Source organism: Chelonoidis abingdonii, chromosome 6, assembly GCF_003597395.2.
Source record: "Chelonoidis abingdonii isolate Lonesome George chromosome 6, CheloAbing_2.0, whole genome shotgun sequence".
NCBI lineage: Eukaryota > Metazoa > Chordata > Testudines > Testudinidae > Chelonoidis > Chelonoidis abingdonii.
Genome location: NC_133774.1, coordinates 4,316,454 through 4,333,582, shown reverse-complemented (window position 1 = coordinate 4,333,582; position 17,129 = coordinate 4,316,454). Strand labels below are relative to the sequence as shown.

The window sequence follows — 17,129 nt, the reverse complement described above, 5'->3', positions numbered from 1 at the left end:
AAGGGGAAAGAGAAAACTACTGTCAGACTGGCACTGCTACTTCATCGTCACCATTTTTCTGGGTGAGATTTCCCATGCTCACACCTCTGGGCGGAGACCCGCTTCTGGCTGAGACTTGGTAGCTGGTGGCCAGAACATCGTGCACGGCTCAGCGAGGTAAAAAATAATTCTCATGGGATTGTTCCTGCCCCACCCCAAAACGTGTGTTGATTTCGTTAGTGCAACGTATACGGACTGGGGTAGGGGAGGTGTCCGTTTGCCCCGGCATTGTCTTTGATCTAGTTTAAAGAAATAATATGAATCAAACAGAACCAGCAGCAACACCCCTCAGCCAGAATAAAAACGCCTAACGCAAAGAAACCTCCCCCGTAGGTCTTGTCACACCCAAGGCTCCGATCCTGCACGTGCTGAACTTTACGTGCCGTGGTTACATCCCATCGACTTCAGTGGGGCTGCTGGGAGCTTGGCAAGCCTGTGAGCACATGTACAGCCAGGTGCCCATGTGCACCAGGAGCACCTAAGAGTGTAAACTAAGTCAGGACTGGGTCTTTGCTCCTTGTTGGTACAGGGCTTGGGCCAAGCCCAGATCAGGGAAATTGTAGACATAGTCTGCGCTGAAAACCACCACAATAGGCATCTCTACCTCGGTTTATAACCCAGTTACAATGAGTACATCTCACATCATTGGTGCTGCAGAGGGACTTTCCCAGGAGCAGCTTTAGGAAACGTTCGTGTCCTAGCTGCATTTAGGGGGTCACCCCAAAGCCCTGGGAAATCGACAGACTTTCTGTTGACTTCAACGGGCCACGGCGAGGGTTAAAAAACCCAACCCCAAAGGCCTGTAAACGATAAATAAATAAGTGAAACCTCATTGGGCATCTGTGTGGCTGATTGAGAAACTCTCATTTGCAAAGCGCTGGGAAATAATTAAAAAGTTTTCCCGGAGCCTAAGGAGGGAAGCGGCCCGTTTGTCACGCCAGCAGTGCATGGCGCGCTGCAATTTATCACGCCTGGCAGGTGTCAGACGCTGAAATATTTAACTCTGCCAGCCCCGAGCCGAGCCAGCACCGCACCCCATCACTCACAGCAGACTCTGCCGGACATAAGGGAACCAGCGATGGAAGGAGCTGGCAATGACGGACGGAGATGACAGAGGGCTCCCCGGCCCTTTGCCAGCTCGGCCGAGAGGCCGACAGGACTGTTTTACAGCACTGAATTGCAGATGAAGTAAACAGATGAGGCTGGGTTGGAACTGAATCACAGCGCCAATTCGTCACCACCTGTCGGAGAGCAGTCAGGGTGATGGCGGGAGGGAAATGGGAGGGAGATCCTGGATGGATGGGGAAATTCTTAGTTGGTTCCCCAGATCCATCCACAAAGATGCAGCTCCCAAGGGGTAAGTAAGGAGCACATGACCCAGGACGCTAAGGGGGAGCTTTATCCAGGACCCTGCCCAAGACAGACCACTGCGGAGACACCCAGAGCCAGAAGAAGATCGGAATCAAGGTGTGAAATTAGAGCAGTGTGATCCAGGGGACAGGGCACGGGGCTGGGAGTCAAGGCAGTTGGGATTCTAGTCCTGGCTCTACCACTCAGTGACCGTGGCCTCAGTTTCTCCTCCTGCCCTCTGTTTCTCTTGGCTGGTTAGTCTGTAAGGTCCCCAAGGCAGGGGCTGTCTCTCCCTAGGGGTGTATGTTGCACCCAGCACAATGTGGCTTAGATCTGAGCTGGGGCCTCTACTTGCCACTGGAATACAAAGAATTAACACTAACCAGGCATGACCTGGCTAAACCCCAGGGACACAGCAAGACAATGGGATAAACCCCAGGGAAGTTTCCATGAGCCAGAAGAGAGACAGCTGCCTCCAGTGCAACCTGGACCTGGGGCGGGAGAGATTCCTGGCATGCAGGTAAGAAGACTGATTATTTACTGGGCACCCTCCACGCTCTTGGCCCCACGCTCAGTTCCCGGCTGCAGAGCTGACAAGTCTAGCTGGGCCAGTCCCAATACCAGAATAAGACAGATGAGGATTTAGACAGTAGCCAGACACACCCGGCGTTTGGAGGAAGAGTTTGTCCCTGGGCACAGAGATTGAACATCCACCTCCCCTAGAGAAGGTCACTGCGGCCTCACCATGGGGCCACAGATTAGATCAGGGGCGGTGAACTTTTTGGCCCAAGGGCCACATCAGGGTTGCGAAACTGTATGGAGGGCTATGGCCCCCCAAACAGCCTGTCCCCTGCCTTCATCAGCCCCCTCCCACTTCCACCCCCCTCAGAACCCCTGACCCATCCAACACCCCCCCGCTCTTTGTCCCCAGACCGCCCCCTCCTAGGACCTCCCACCCCTGACCATCCCCTCCTAGGACTCTCCACCCTCTGCTCCCTGTCTCGACCACTATTCACACTCCCGCCCCCCGACAGGCCCTCTGGGACTCCCACGCCTATCAAACCACCCCTGGTCCCTGGCCCCTGACCGCCCCCGTCCGGAAACTCCGCTCCATCCAACCATCCCCTACTCCCTAGCCCCTGACTGCCCCCCAGGACCACCTGCCCCATATCCAACCGCCCTCGCTCCCCACCCCCTTACCATGCCGCTCAGAGCAGCAAGAACTTGCAGCCACGCCGCCCGCACTGCCTGGCAGGAGCGGCAGGCCAGAGCGCGGGCGGCGTGGTGATCTGAGGCTGCGGGAGCAGGGGACAGCAGGGGAGAGGCTGGGGGCTAGCGTCCCCGGCCGGGAGCTCAGGGGCTGGGCAGGACAGTCCCACAGGCCGGATGTGGCCCGCGGGCCGTAGTTTGCCCACCTGTGGACTAGATGACTCTTGAGAGCTCTTCTTGCAAGAAAAGAGGGAGGCCCATTGGCAGGTGACATGACGGGGGAGAAGTTGCACTCAGGCTGTCCCATGGATTTAAAAAATAAAAAGAATCCAGACTCCAGGGACTGCCCAATCCAGGACCCTTCACCAGCATGAAACCCACTTTTTAATTCTTGGGGGGGAACCAAGCACACTCATACACCTGTATTGTGGCTATTTCCCTGGCAACAGGATGGAAACCATAAGAACATAAGAAAGGCCACACTGGGTCAGACCAAAGGTCCATCTAGCCCAGTATCCTGTCTTCCAACAGTGGCCAGTGCCAGGTGCCCCAGAAGGAATGAATAGAACAGGGAATAATCAAGTGATCCATCCCCTGTCACCCATTCCCAGCTTCTGGCACACAGAGGCTAGAGGAGATACCATATCTGTCCATCCTGGACAATAGCCATTGATGGACCGATCCTCCATGAACTTATCTAGTTCTTTTTTGAACCCAGTTATAGTCTTGGCCTTCACAACATCCTCTGGCGAGGAGTTCCACAGGCTGACTGTGCGTTGTGTGAAGAAATACTTCCTTTTGTTTGTTTTATACCTGCTGCCTATTAATTGCATTTGGTGACCCCTAGTTCTTGTGTTATGAGAAGAAGTAAATAACACTTCCTTATTTACTTTCTCCACACCAGTCATGATTTTATAGACCTCAATCATATCCCTCCTTAGCCGTCTCTTTTCCAAGCTGAAAAGTCCCAGTCTTACTAATCATTTCTCATACGGAGCCGTTCCACATCCCTAATCATTTTTGTTGCCTTTTTCTGAACCTTTTCCAATTTCAATATATATTTTCTTTTGAGATGGGGCAACCCCATCTGCACATACTTTTCAAGATGTGGGCATATCATGGATTTATATAGAGACGACGTGATATTTTCTGTCTTCTTATCTCTCCCTTTCTTAATGATTCTCAACAGTCTGTTCACCTTTTTGACTGCCGCTGCACATTGAGTGGATGTTTTCAGAGAAGTCTCCATAGTGACTTCAAAATCTCTTTCTTGAGTGGTAACAGCTAATTTAGACCCCATCATTTTATATGTATAGTTGAGTTATGTTTTCCAATGTGCACTTTTTTTGCATTTATCAACATTGAATTTCATCTGCCATTTTGTTGCCCAGTCACCTAGTTTTGTGAAATCCCCTTTGCATCTCTTCAGTGTCTGCCTGGGACTTAACTATATTGAATAGTTTTGTATCATCTGTGAATTTTGCCACCTCACTGTTTACCCCTTTTTCCAGATCATTTATGAATATGTTGAACAGGACTGGGCCCAGTACAGACCCCTGTGGGACACCACTATTTACCTCTCTCCATTCTGAAAATCATGAGGCACCTGCAACACTTACAATGCAAACCACTGAGTAATTCTGTAAACAGGCCCCAGCTCTGTAAAATCCTGAACGAGGACCCAGAATCTTTTGCAAATTGTGGCCAATTTCAAGGGGAAATTCTAGATTGACAGGATCCAACTGGGCTCACATGACAAGAAGAGGCATTTAGCTAGGATCCCACTGGGAGCGCCATATGCACTGAATGTAACATATCACCCATCCAGCTGGATACCCTTGCAAGATGTCTTGATGAACTGTGGGAATTCACACTATCACAGGACTAAGCAGTACACCAAGCTGTGGCCTCCAACACACACAGATAACAGAGACAAAAGCTAAGTTGCGCACACAGACGCACACACACACCATGAGGGATGAGAACTCTGGGTCTCGAGCTACAGAGATACAGTCCTCTTCCAAAGAAAACGCCATCCACGTCCTCTTCTCAGGCTTCCAGAGGCTACACTGTTCAGCCTGAAGAGGGCGCGGGCTCTTCCCCACACAACATTAGACAGCACCGCGGTCAATCTGAGCAGCCCTGATTCATTTTTCCTAGACAACAGCAACGAGCACTCCCAGAAGCTATGGGGCCTACTTCTCTTCTCACCGATCCTGGCGGTGATCAGGGGAAATCCCCTGAAGACAGTAGAGTTCCACGGTGTAAGCGAGAGGAGAATTACGCCCTGTGGCTTACATGATAAGCGCCGTCCAACAAAGGGCAGGAGCGTGTATTTAATATTTATTTTAATATATAGTACACTGATGTTGAAACCCTGCGCTGTGTGAAATTAATCTCAAACTCTTTAACCGTGGCACACAAATGCATGCATGCACACACACGCATGCACACAGAGTTTTCAGAATTTGGCCAAATGTAGGTGGTTTTTCATCAGGACAGCAAAAAGGCACATCCCTGACTCCAGCGAGACACCCCACTGCTAAATATTACAGCCTTGCTCCAAAGCCGGGAGGTGAAAGAGCATCTCAGTGAAACAGCTGTGAGAATCATAGAATCATAGAACTGGAAGGGACCTCACAAGGTCTCTAGTCCAGTTTCCTGCACTCCTGGCAGAACTGAGTATTACCTAGATCGTCCCTGGCAAGTGTTTGTCTGGGCAAAATAACGTATTCTTTTCCCTAACTTCATTCTGAGAAAGTTAAACTGGTTTTGCTGAAATTTTTCAGAACATTCCACACTGAAGCAGGCACCCCGAATGGGGCATTTCAGCCCCAATGGTTAAAGCTGGCAATTAAAAATAACTGAAAATAGTCTTGTAATGAGCTGTGAGGAGCAACCTTAATGATAGGCATCACATCTGTAATACGTTACGCACCCACTTATCGACCAAAGGAAATCATTTTCCCTGCCTAAAGCCGGCTGCTCTAAAAAAGCTGACCTCACTGGTACCAAGAAATGCAGAGGCAGTAAATCCACAGGGCACTACAGCAATGCTATATGTATCCGCTAGACGGTGATTTTGGCCTTCTCCCTTTGCGGGTGTATAACCTGAAACCCCCCGCAAAGGGGCGAGAATTCTGCAAGACAGATGCTCAGCACTGTCCGAAATTCAGGCCCCTTGGAGACGTATCAGTCTGAGAGCAGAGTCGCCCAAAATCGATTTTGAAACGTAAGAGTTGGTTCTGAAGCACTCCCACTGGTCACCTGTTGGGGGCGCCACCTTGTGTTGGAGTGATCGCTTCTGGAATGGCAGCAAAGAAAAAACACCGTTGCATTGGTAGCCGTCAGGAGAGCATGGCATTTTCATTGGTCTCTGCCTTCCCTTACATAAATAAAACGACAGGAACTTTATTTACTACCTCAGAAAGGCGAAGAGATGAAAAAGCAGCTGAATGGAGAAGCCAAGTGAACCCCGAGGAAGATTTTCAACCTGGGGAATAAGAGAAACAAACCCTGCTCTATCAGCGGACCAAACTGGAACCCCTGAGGCAGGCCATACTGACGAATCGGACGTGGCTCAGGAACTGCAACTGGCACGGCAGGTCCTGAGCTCTCCAAGCAGCTTGCAGCTAGGGAGCTGCGGTGGGCAGGGAGTCACTGGGGATGTGCTGGACTTTGTTGGCAGGCCCAACAAGCAGAAATCACGAGCGCAGCAGAGCCACTGGGGAGTGAAGAAAGGGTCCTGTCCTTCGTTTGAATTGACGTAAGGGGGCTGTTTACTGACAAGGCCGAAGGATCTGGCAGAGCAGCGTCATTTCAACCTGGCTCTGAACAGTAGCTCAAGAAATCGCACAGTGAAGCTGCATCGACAAACAGCCATGTGTTGCAGGTCTGAAATCTGACGGTAACCCCAGCCAGAGAGGGTCTCCCACTCAGCAAGGGCGTCCCCCAGACTTTTGGCATGGTGAGCACCATCAATCCCTGCAGAGCCACCCCCCTGCAGCCGCTAGCCCCAGAGCCTCACTCGCCACTCTCAGCCCCTGCACCCTTCAACCCAGCCTGCCCAGGTGCAGCTTCACTCCCTATCCCTGGAAGCAGGGTGAGGCTGGGCAGGGCCGGGCCCACAGCAGCAGCAAGGAGGAGCTATGCTGGCCACCCCACTGCCCTCTCAGTTTTGGCCCTTAGCTTCCTGTGGGCCCCAAATTGAGCAAATGGCACTGTGACCTGATGCCCAGGGGTCAGAGCATCGCTCAGGTTTGGCCCCGCAACCCCCTTCTTCACGAGGGAAGGGTCATAGGGCAGCCAGTGCTGCCCCTCCACGCCCCTGCCCCTGGGATGCACTGTGTGCAATGTGTGTGTGGCTGTGGGTGCTGCACCCACTTACGCACCCTTGGGTGCCCGGCTGGTGTATTGCAGTCAATGAAAAAGGAAACCTATTCCCAGAGTCTCCTCCCACTTCCACTGGTGTAAATCAGGAGTAACTCCCGTGGGGTCCAGGAGTTAATGCAGGTGCACAGAAATCGGGGCCTGCGTTTCAACAACACTCCCTGTGGCCAAAGAGAGAAGATTGGTCATGCCCATGCGAACCTCAGCTAAATCGGAGCCCGCTGCAGTTTGACTGAAGGCAGCGCAGCAAAATTCACTGATTACACAATCCATTGTGAGTGATTCACCTGGTTCTTGTGCTTAATGCGGCAAAATGCCCATTGGCTCCCATACGGACACCTAACCCCGCCTAGAACCAGGTTACTTATTTAGAGGCCGACAGACAGGATGTGCCTTGATCCAACTAGTGCAGGTAACAATAGCAGCAAAGATAGCATAGCGCAGGCCCCAGAACATGCTCGTGAGCCCAGGAAGTACCCAGAGTCCGTGCCAGCCTTGCGTGGCCTGCGCTGTGCTCTCTGCACTGCCGCTGAATCCAAGCTAGCTCATGTGGTGTGCACAGATTCACGTGTGACATTAGCTATGAAGCCACTGGAGCTGCCGTTTCCACTGTCAGCTCTTTGGGGCAGGGGCTGCATGTGTCGTACGGGGCATCGGATACATGACATTAAGTGAGGAATCCTGCTGGGCCAGCTTTGCAGAAATCAGGGCTAGTTTCTCACTCCCCACAGGAAAAGTGAGAAACACCAGTGCCCCAGCAGAGATGGCGCCAGCGGCATTCCCGAGGGGGTTAAAGGATCTTTAGCTGGGCTGTCGGGCACTGAACAATATTGTCTGCCAAACACTCATCTCCTGGGTTGGAGAAGGCAGAGAATCTGGAAACAACAATTCAATGCATCCGCTTTGCGGAGAACTTCCCTGCAGACAGGTGTGGAGAGAGATGGGCAGATCTCATCCAGACGCCCCCAGGCGCTGACATGTAGGGTCTTCTCAGAGCTTAGCCGAAACCGCCGATTACCCCCCACAAGCAAAGACTCAGATGTGCAGCTGCATCACGCATGCCCCACCCTAACCACCGCACTGATGTTGTGGAAAAGGGGCTCATGCATGGGCTGGAGGCAGGACAGTGAAGTTCAGAGGCAGATAATGCCAGCGTGTGGCTCCTGACCACTACAATAACGGCCTGGGAGGCCACCTGCCATCCATCAGCAAGCCTTCATTCCCTGCCCCACTGAAAGCCTCAGCCACCAGGCATGCAGAACACCACACTGGGAAAGCCACCACAGCCAGGCAGCCTGCACCAGGCGCAGGGCGATGAGCTAATGGTGACCTAATGGGTCATTCTCTTCCGTCATTCTCATCTGTAGTCCCATGACTCAGGATCATGTCAGTGAGATCAGCATCATCCCCAGCTGAGTTCAGACGAGACCTCCGGCCCTGACTCAGCCAGCGTGATGTCACTCCTGCAGGGTCCATACACAAGCCCAGAGATGGTGCAGAAGACTGAGGGGCATTGCCATTTGCTCCTGGACGAAAGCCAGAAGACAGACCCATCTGCTTGGTGGGTGTCTCCGGGAACCATGCCGAGACGGGGATCCTAGCAGCGTATCCAGAGCACCTTGCAGCAGCTCAATTGCAGCCAGGAATGTCACCTGGGAGGACTTCAGGACTCAGTGGTCAAAATAACTGAAACAGGATGAGGAGCTGTCACCATCCCAGACTCCCAGCTTCCCTTCCTCCTTGGCTATGCCAGAGGCTTGTTCAGCCAAGCTCAGGAGGGAAGACGAGCTGCCCTCCTCCCGTCCTTACTTTAACCCAGTCAACACCCAAGCAGACATTGCCTCCAATCCCTACCTCGAGATTTCCAGTCCATCTCTCCAGCCAGGCGATTCTCACAGGTGGTATCCTGACCCCCTCCCCAGCCAGGGGCCCACTGGGCCTGAATTCTGGCCTTGCTGCAGGCAGTGGAGGTACCTACTACTCTACCCTGGTCTAACCAACGCCTTCGCAAAGAAAGATCAGGGCTCTCTCTCACTCCATCCCAAGAGGGGGACCAGCCACGTGTCTGCCCGGGACACCCAAGGGTGTGAATCCTGAACAGCTATAGTGCAAGACCGGGCCGACTGTCACTGCCTCCCCGTAGGTACCGGTCACCATAGCCAACTCCTTGAGGCTCTCCCATAGCTCTGCTCAGAAAGGGGAAGGCCCAGCTTCTGGGATATGGTGCCCGGTAGAAAGGCAAGGTGGCCTAGTGGTTAAAGTGTTCACCCAGGAGACCCAGGCTCAGCTCCTTGCTCTGCCACAGACCTCCTCTGACCTTGGGCATGTCACTCAGACCTTGCCATACCCAGCTCCCAGGTGCCCTGCTGCTCAGTGGCATGCTCTGCTCTGAGGCCCAGGCTCCTCACGCATTGTAAGGGGAGAGTCAGGCACCGACCGCAGAAACCTCGGAGCCCGCGGGGTTGGCTGGCATCTCAGCAGCGGTTTCGTGAATGCCAGTGGTACCTAAATGCAGGACGTAGGTGCCCAGAGAGGCATTTAGGCTCCTAAGTCTCTCTGTGAATCTAGCCCGGCATCTCTGTGCCTCAGTTCCCCATGTGAGGCTAACAGCCTTGCCGTGCCTCGCCTCACCAAAAGAGGTACTTCTGTGGCACCTGTCACCATAGCATTTACAGGGCTAGGAATCAGGGCCTGCCACCGAGTCAGTCTCCAGACAACCTAACGAGCGCACTGGCCTGTAGCAGGCTGCCTGCTGGTGGGAAGAATCAGCAGACTGGCCCTGAAGCCCAGCAGCACTTCAGTGGCTGCTCAAAACATCTGTCTACAGCTGTGATAGCTCCTGAGCCTGCTTGTTCGCAGCCTTGCTTCCACCTTGTTCCAGCCCCACTCCTGCCTTGGTCCCAGCCTTCTATGTCCAGGCAACCTGGTCCCAACCCTCAGCTCCGATTCCTGACTTCGGCTCTGACCTTGGCTCTGGCACCTGGCCTCGACCCTTGGGTCCGATTCCTGGCTACCAACTCCTGCTCTAGCCACTAAGCATAGCAGCCCACGTCCCAGTCACTGTCATGAGCACCTCACGATCATTAGTGTACCTATCCTTACAATCATAGAATATCAGGGTTGGAAGGGACCTCAGGAGGTATCTGGTCCAATCCCCTGCTCAAAGCAGGACCGATTCTCAATTAAATCATCCCAGCCAGGGCTTTGTCAAGCCTGACCTTAAAAACCTCTAAGGAAGGAGATTCCACCACCTCCCTAGGGAACCCATTCCAGTGCTTCACCACCCTCCTAGTGAAAACAGGTTTCCTAATACCACCTAACCTCCCCACTGCCCAACTTAAGACATTGTTCTTATGTTCTGTCATCTGCACTACTGAGCAAACAGCCGAGCTCCATCCTCTTTGGAACCCCTTTCAGGTAGTTTAAAAAGCAGCTTTTAAACCAACTCAATTTCTTTCTCTTTTTTGCAGACATAAATAAAGTTTTCCTCATCCTCTCCTCATGTCATGTTGCCCTAGCCCTGATCCATTTTCCGTTGCCCTCTGCTTGGACTCTCTCCCAATTGTCACAATCCTTCTGTAGTGGGGGGGCAAACTGGACACTAATACTCCACTTTCATTTCCCTTGATCTACTGGCAATGCTGCCACTAATACCACCCAATATGCCATCAGCCTTCTTGGCAACAACGGCCCCCTCTTGACTCATATCCAGCTTCTCGTCTACTGTAATCCCCAGGACCTTTTCTGCAGTCCCTAGTCTGTAGCAGTGCATGGGATTCTTCCATCCTAAGCGCAGGACTCTGCACTTGTCCTTGTTGAACCGCATCAGATTTCTTTTGGCACTATCCTCCAATTTGTCTAGGGCCCTCTGTACCCTATCCCTACCCTCCATCATATCTACCTCTGTCCCAATCTTAGTGTCATCTATGAACTTGAAGAAGGTGCAATCCATCCCATCATCCAGATCATTAATGAAGATATTGAATAAAACTGGCCCCAGGATCAACCCCTGGGGCACTCTGCTTGATACCGGCTGCCAACTAGACATCGAGCTGTTGATCACTACCTATTGAACCAGACGATCTAGCCAGCTTTCTATCCAACTCATAGTCCAGTCATCCAATTCATACTACTTTAACTTGCTGAAAGAATACTGTGGGAGACAGTATCAAAAGCTTTGCTAAAGTCAAGGTATATCATGTCCACTGCTTTCCTCATATCCACAGAGCCAGTTATCTCATCATAGAAGGCAATCAGGTTAGTCAGGCATGACTTTCCCTTGGTGAATCCATGCTGACTGTTGCTGATCACCTTCCTCTCCTCCAAGTGCTTCAAAATGGATTCCTTGAGGACCTGCTCCATGATTGTTCCAGGGACTGAGTGAAGCTGACTGGTCTGTAGTTCCCCGGATTCTCCTTCTTCCCTTTTTTAAAGATTGTCACTATATTTGCACTTTTTACAATCATCTGGTACCTCCCCCAATCACCACGAGTTTTCAAAGAATGGTCAATGGCTCTGCAATCACATCGGCCAACTCCCTCAGCACCCTTGGATGCAGTGCAGAGTTGAGCAGAACTAACAGCAAAATTATAAGAGGAACAGAGAGCAGCAACAAAATGGATAGAGACCGCCCTTGCAGAGAGCAGATGTGGGAGACTTCTATGAAATAACAAATGGAATGGAAGGTAAATGGGGAGAGCGTACTTACCAACTCATAATACAAGAACAAGGGGCCAGGCAAAGAAAATGAAAGTTAGCACATTTAAAACTGACAACGGGAAGTACCTTTTTTTTTTTTTTTTTTTTTTTTTTTTTTTAAAAAGAAGGTACACAGCTAGCCCAAGGAACTCATTGCCACTAGCTATCTTTAGAACTACGTGCTAGGGAGGATCCATAAAAGGAGTCGGAGTTTATATAGATGATGAGAACATCTCCAAAGCCATATGACAGGATGTACACACAATGCTGGGTCAGAAAAATTAACAGTTTGTTGCAGGAAGTTAAAAAAATTGTCTTCTTTAAATTTCCCATGAAAAAAGTAAACACCCTGAAAAATTTTTCAAAAACCAAAATATATATCTATTTTAAGTAAGACCACAAAACGTCTGATGGGAAAATTTTGCCTCACATAAATAAAGGATATAAACCCTCCTGTTCCAAGGTATAAGAATTGAGCAGCATTATAGCAAACCTTCCCTTACGGATACTTTGACTTCAGTAAAGCCTTTTGACACATCCCCATGTGACATTCTCCTAAGAAAACTAGGGAAATGTGGTCTACAGAAAGTTACAATAAAGTGGTGCACAGCTGGTTGGAAGACTGTAGTCAAAGAGGAATTATCAACAGTTCACTGCCAAACTGGAGGGTGTATCTAGTGGAGACCCGCAGGGGTCAGCCCTGAATCTATTACTAGTCAATATTTGCATTAATGACTTGGATAACAACATGGAGAGTATGCTTATAAAATGAGTGGAGGACACCAAGCTGGGAGGGGCTGTAAACACTTTGGAAGACAGGATTAGAATTCAAAATGACGTTGACACATTGGCAGGGTGACCAGACGTCCCAATAAAATCGGGACCGTCCAGATATTTAGGTGGTTGTCCCACGTCCTGCAATTTGTCCCGATATTTCGCTCCGCCGGCAGCACTGGGGTTTTTTTGTTTTTTCTTTTTTGCTCTGCCGGCGGACTCCCCCTCCCTCACGTGTCCCGATATTTTCCTTCTCTCATCCGGTCACCCTACACATGGGAGAATTGGTCTGATATCCACAAGATGAAATTCAGTATAGACAAGTGCAAGCACTACACTGACGGTATGGCTATACTTGCAGCTGTACAGCGCTGGGAGTTAAACCTGTCTTCATACAGCTGTGTAGGGAAAGCGCTGCAGTCTGTCCACACTGACAGCTACCAGCGCACTGTCGTGGCCACATTTGCAGCATCTGCAGCGGCGTTGGGAGAGGTGCATTGTGGGCAGCGATCCCAGCATTCAAGTGGCTGCAACGTGCTTTTCAAAAGGGGGGGGAGGGTGGAGTGTGACAGGGAGCGTGGGGGGAGAGCGAGTGGATTTTTGAAGCCGACACTGTGTCAGCTCCCTGCCTTGCAAGTTCTGCCCCCCGTCCCCCACCCCTCTCTCACTCACTGAAAGCAAACTGCTTTTTTCCCCTCACAGACCAGATAAGCAGCCACTCCAAAATGGACTCCCTCCTCCCTCCCGCCCGCCGCTTCTCTCCTCAAGCCCCCTCCCTCCAAGCAAACACTAGCTCTGGGCGATCCAAAGGGAGCCCCCCTGCCTGCCTCTGCTCCGTCACAGCAAACAGGAGCTGTGTTTTTTTTTTGTTTTTTTTTTTTTGTTTTTAAGAGAAGCAGCTCCAGGAGCCTGGAGTTGACAATAAAACAGAGGCATCACAACAAAACAGAGTAATCTTTACTTAAAAGAATAATGGGAAGCTTTCAGAGCTCAGTCACAGCATACGAAGATTATTCCCTGTTTACACTGGCACCCCAGCGCAGCAGCAGCAGCGGCTATTCTCTTTATTCCGCTCGTGGAGGTGGAGTACAAGCAGCGCTGTAGCAAGGGAGATACAGCACTGTATGTGCCTTGCCAGTGTGGACGGGGAGTGAGATACAGCGCTGTAAAGCCACCACCAGCGCTGTAACTCTCAAGTGTAGCCAAGGCCTTTGAAGGAAAAATCAGAATGAACAACTACCCAGTGGGGAATAACCGGCTGGGTGCTAGTCCTGCTGAAAAGGATCTGAGAGTTATAGTTAGGGCCCTACCAAATTCACAGCCATGAAAAAAGTGTGTCACGGATCATGAAATCTGGTCTTCCCCTGTGAAATCTGGTCTTTTGTGGGCTTTTATCCCATACTCTACAGCAGGGGTAGGCAACCTATGACACACGTGCCAAAGGTGGCACGCAAGCTGATTTTCAGTGGCACTCGCTGCCTGGGTCCTGACCACTGGTCCAGGGGGCTCTGCATTTTAATTTAATTTTAAATGAAGCTTCTTAAACATTTTAAAAACCTTATTTACTTTACATACAACAATAGTTTAGTTATATATTATTGACGTAGAGAAAGACACCATCAAAAACGTTAAAATGAATTACTGGCACGCGAAACCTTAAATTACAGTGAATAAATGAAGACTCGGCACAGCAATTCTGAAAGGTTGCCGACCCCTGCTCTACAGATTTCATTAGAGAGACCAATGTTTCTCAAACTGGGGCTCCTGATCCAAATGGGAGCTGCAGGGGGGTTCACAAGGTTATTTTAGGGGGGTTGCAGTATTGCCACCCTTACTTCTGTGCTGCCTTCAGAGCTGGGCGGCCGGAGAGCAGCAGCTGTTGGCCGGGCACCAAGCTCTGAAGGCAGTGACCCGCCAGCAGAAGTAAGGGTGGCAATACCATACCATGCCACTCTTACCTCTGCGCTGCTGCCTTCAGAGCTGGGCGGCTGGGAGCGGCAGTTGCTGACTGAAGGCCCATCTCTGCAGGCAGCAGTACCATCCTTACCTCCACGCTGCTGCTGGTGGCGACTCTGCCTTCACAGCTGGGCTCCTGCCAGCAGCCACTGCTCTCCAGTTGCCCAGCTCTGAAGGCAGAGCCCCCGCCAGCAGCAGCAGCGCAGAAGTAAGGGTAGCAGTACCGCAATCCCCCCCACAGCTCCTTTTTGGGTCAGGACCCCAACAATTACCACACCATGACATTTTAGATTTAAATAGCTGAAATTATGAAAAATTTATGATTTTTTAAATCCTATGATCACGAAATTGACCAAAATGGACCGTGAATTTGGTAGGACCCTTATAGCGGATCACAAACTGAACAGGAGTCAACAATGTGCTGCGGCTGCAAAAACGCAACTATCATTCTGAGGTGTATTAACAGTAGCGTTGTATGTCAGACATGGGGGGTAACTGTCTGGCTCTACCGCTGACTGGAATACCACGTCCAATTCTAGGTGCCACACTTCAGGAAAGTGGTGGACAAACAGGAAACGGTGCAGAGAAAAGCAATAAAAATGATCAAAGATTTAGAAGATCTGGCCTATAAGAAAAGGTTAAAAAAAATAAAATAAAAAAGGGTTGTGTTGAGAAAAGCAGACTGATGGCGGGGACCTGATAACAGTCTTTCTATATGTTCAGGGCGGTTATAAAGAGGACAGTGATGAATTGTTCCCCGTGTCCACTGAAGGCAGGACAAGAAGTAATGGGCTTAATCTGCAGCAGGGGAGAGTTAGGTTAGATATTAAGAAAATCTTTCTAACGCTCAGGGTAGCTAAGTGCTGAAATAGGCTTCTGAGGAAGGTTGCGAACTCCTCAGCATTGGAGGTTTTTAAGACCAGACTGGACAAATACTTCTCAGGGTTGGTCTAGGCTTACTTGGTCCTGCCTTAGCATGGGGGGCTGGACTAGATGACCTTGTGAGGTCCCTTCCAGCCCGATATTTCTATAATAGGGCATTCTTGAATTGTCCACTACAGGGATCACGCAGCTTCACCTGAAGAAACTAGAGACCACTAATGGAGACACAATACCAGACTAGATGGACCCCTGGGCTGATCTGCTCTGGCAGTTCTCCTCTCCCATTGCAAACCAGTGGCTTTGAACCTGTCTCACCGGGAGCAGAAATCCCTCCTGTGACTCTGCTCCGCCGTCTTTTGATCCTTTGCCTCCTAAACTGCCATTAAAAGCCTCCGACTCAGTAGTGACATATATGGGGGCTAAAGAAGAAAATCACCTCCTCGTCTCTACAGATTCAGGGCAGGCACAAACCTGCCGATCCCACACAAAAAGTGAGGAAACTGGAAACACACCCACAGAACCAGGGGCTTTTCCGGCTAAACTAGAAGGTGGTTGGATCCAGGGGCAGGAGAGGGGAACAAACCCAGCTGCACTGATTCTCCTCCTCTCCAGTGACCATCTGTATCTGATAATGGTATTGATCAGGAAGCTCTGGATGCTTCATTTCCTTGGCCACCCCCGGTGTATCCGTCAGCTGTTACTGAAGTAGAATCTGTTGAGGATCCTTTGGTGACGGCTGTTGCAGAAGCAAGTGCATTGACACCAGGAAATACAGAACTATGTCAAAGCCAGTTTTTAAAGCCTTCTATCCTATTCAGGCCAGGAGACTGGTTATTTGCATGGATTTACTCTGGGTGTTCCAATGTTTAGTTAGCGAGTCGGCTAATCTGTGTGCCGGGAAAGCCCTGGAGGCTCAAGATCTGGGCAATCTACATCATTCATCATTTACATTAGCTATTGTCTTAATCCTCTTTAAACTACTGTATAATATATAAGGGGAATGGATGTTCTGCAAGGGCTAAAACTCGCATGCTGGAGCTAATCGGCTTGAGCGCACGCTAGAATGGCGTATAGATGAGAAGAGAAACTATTCAATTTCCCAGAGCTGATTTATCTCTCTTTTTCCCTATGACATTTCAAAGGCACCTGTCGCCCTGGTATGTAGCTTAAGGGCATAACTACACAGCAGCTGTGGGGTGTAATGCCCGGCTCTGGTACACATCCACACACTGGCTCTGCTGGAGAGAGCATGTGAACAAATAGCAGTGTTGCCACTTCGGTTAGCCACCCCGGCACACACCTAGGACCCCGGAGGGGGCTGTACTTTGATGGCTAGCCTAAGCCGCCGCGGCCACGCTATTTTCAGTGTGGTAGCTCCCATGCTGGAAAACACACCTCCCAGCTGCTGAGCAGACGTACCTGAGTCTCTCTCAATGGAAACATTCAGTGCTTCCCTCCCCCAGTGCACACACACACACAATATCTCCATTACCATTCAACGGGTTAAAATATCCCAGGCGACTGTTTGGAGCGCACGTGAACTGGCCTACGCAAAAGCTGAATCCTGAGGGCCACACCCACTCCAAAGTCCTACAAACCTCAGGGGACGTCTCTTCCTTGGGGGCGCCAGTCCACTAAAGGGAAACTCTTTGTTCTAGGAATGCGGGGTGAGGGGTTAGCGTGGCCAGCAGAGAGCAGACAATGCAGAGGGCTGGCACCCGAGGGTGGCACTGGATAGGCCAGCCCAATAAGAGTAGTTGAGATGTCTCTGTGGCAACACAGTTTAATGTTTGGTAGAGCTTCAGTATCACCGCTCACACCACGCAATGCTA

The 17,129-nt window shown here is 50.7% G+C and overlaps 1 protein-coding gene across 1 annotated transcript in view; it reads right to left on the bottom strand.

Annotated features, from left to right (window-relative positions):
• CNTFR (ciliary neurotrophic factor receptor) overlaps nt 1–17,129 on the bottom strand; it is a 470,837-nt gene that overhangs the window by 386,860 nt on the left and 66,848 nt on the right. The gene's annotated exons all lie outside the window — the stretch shown is intronic.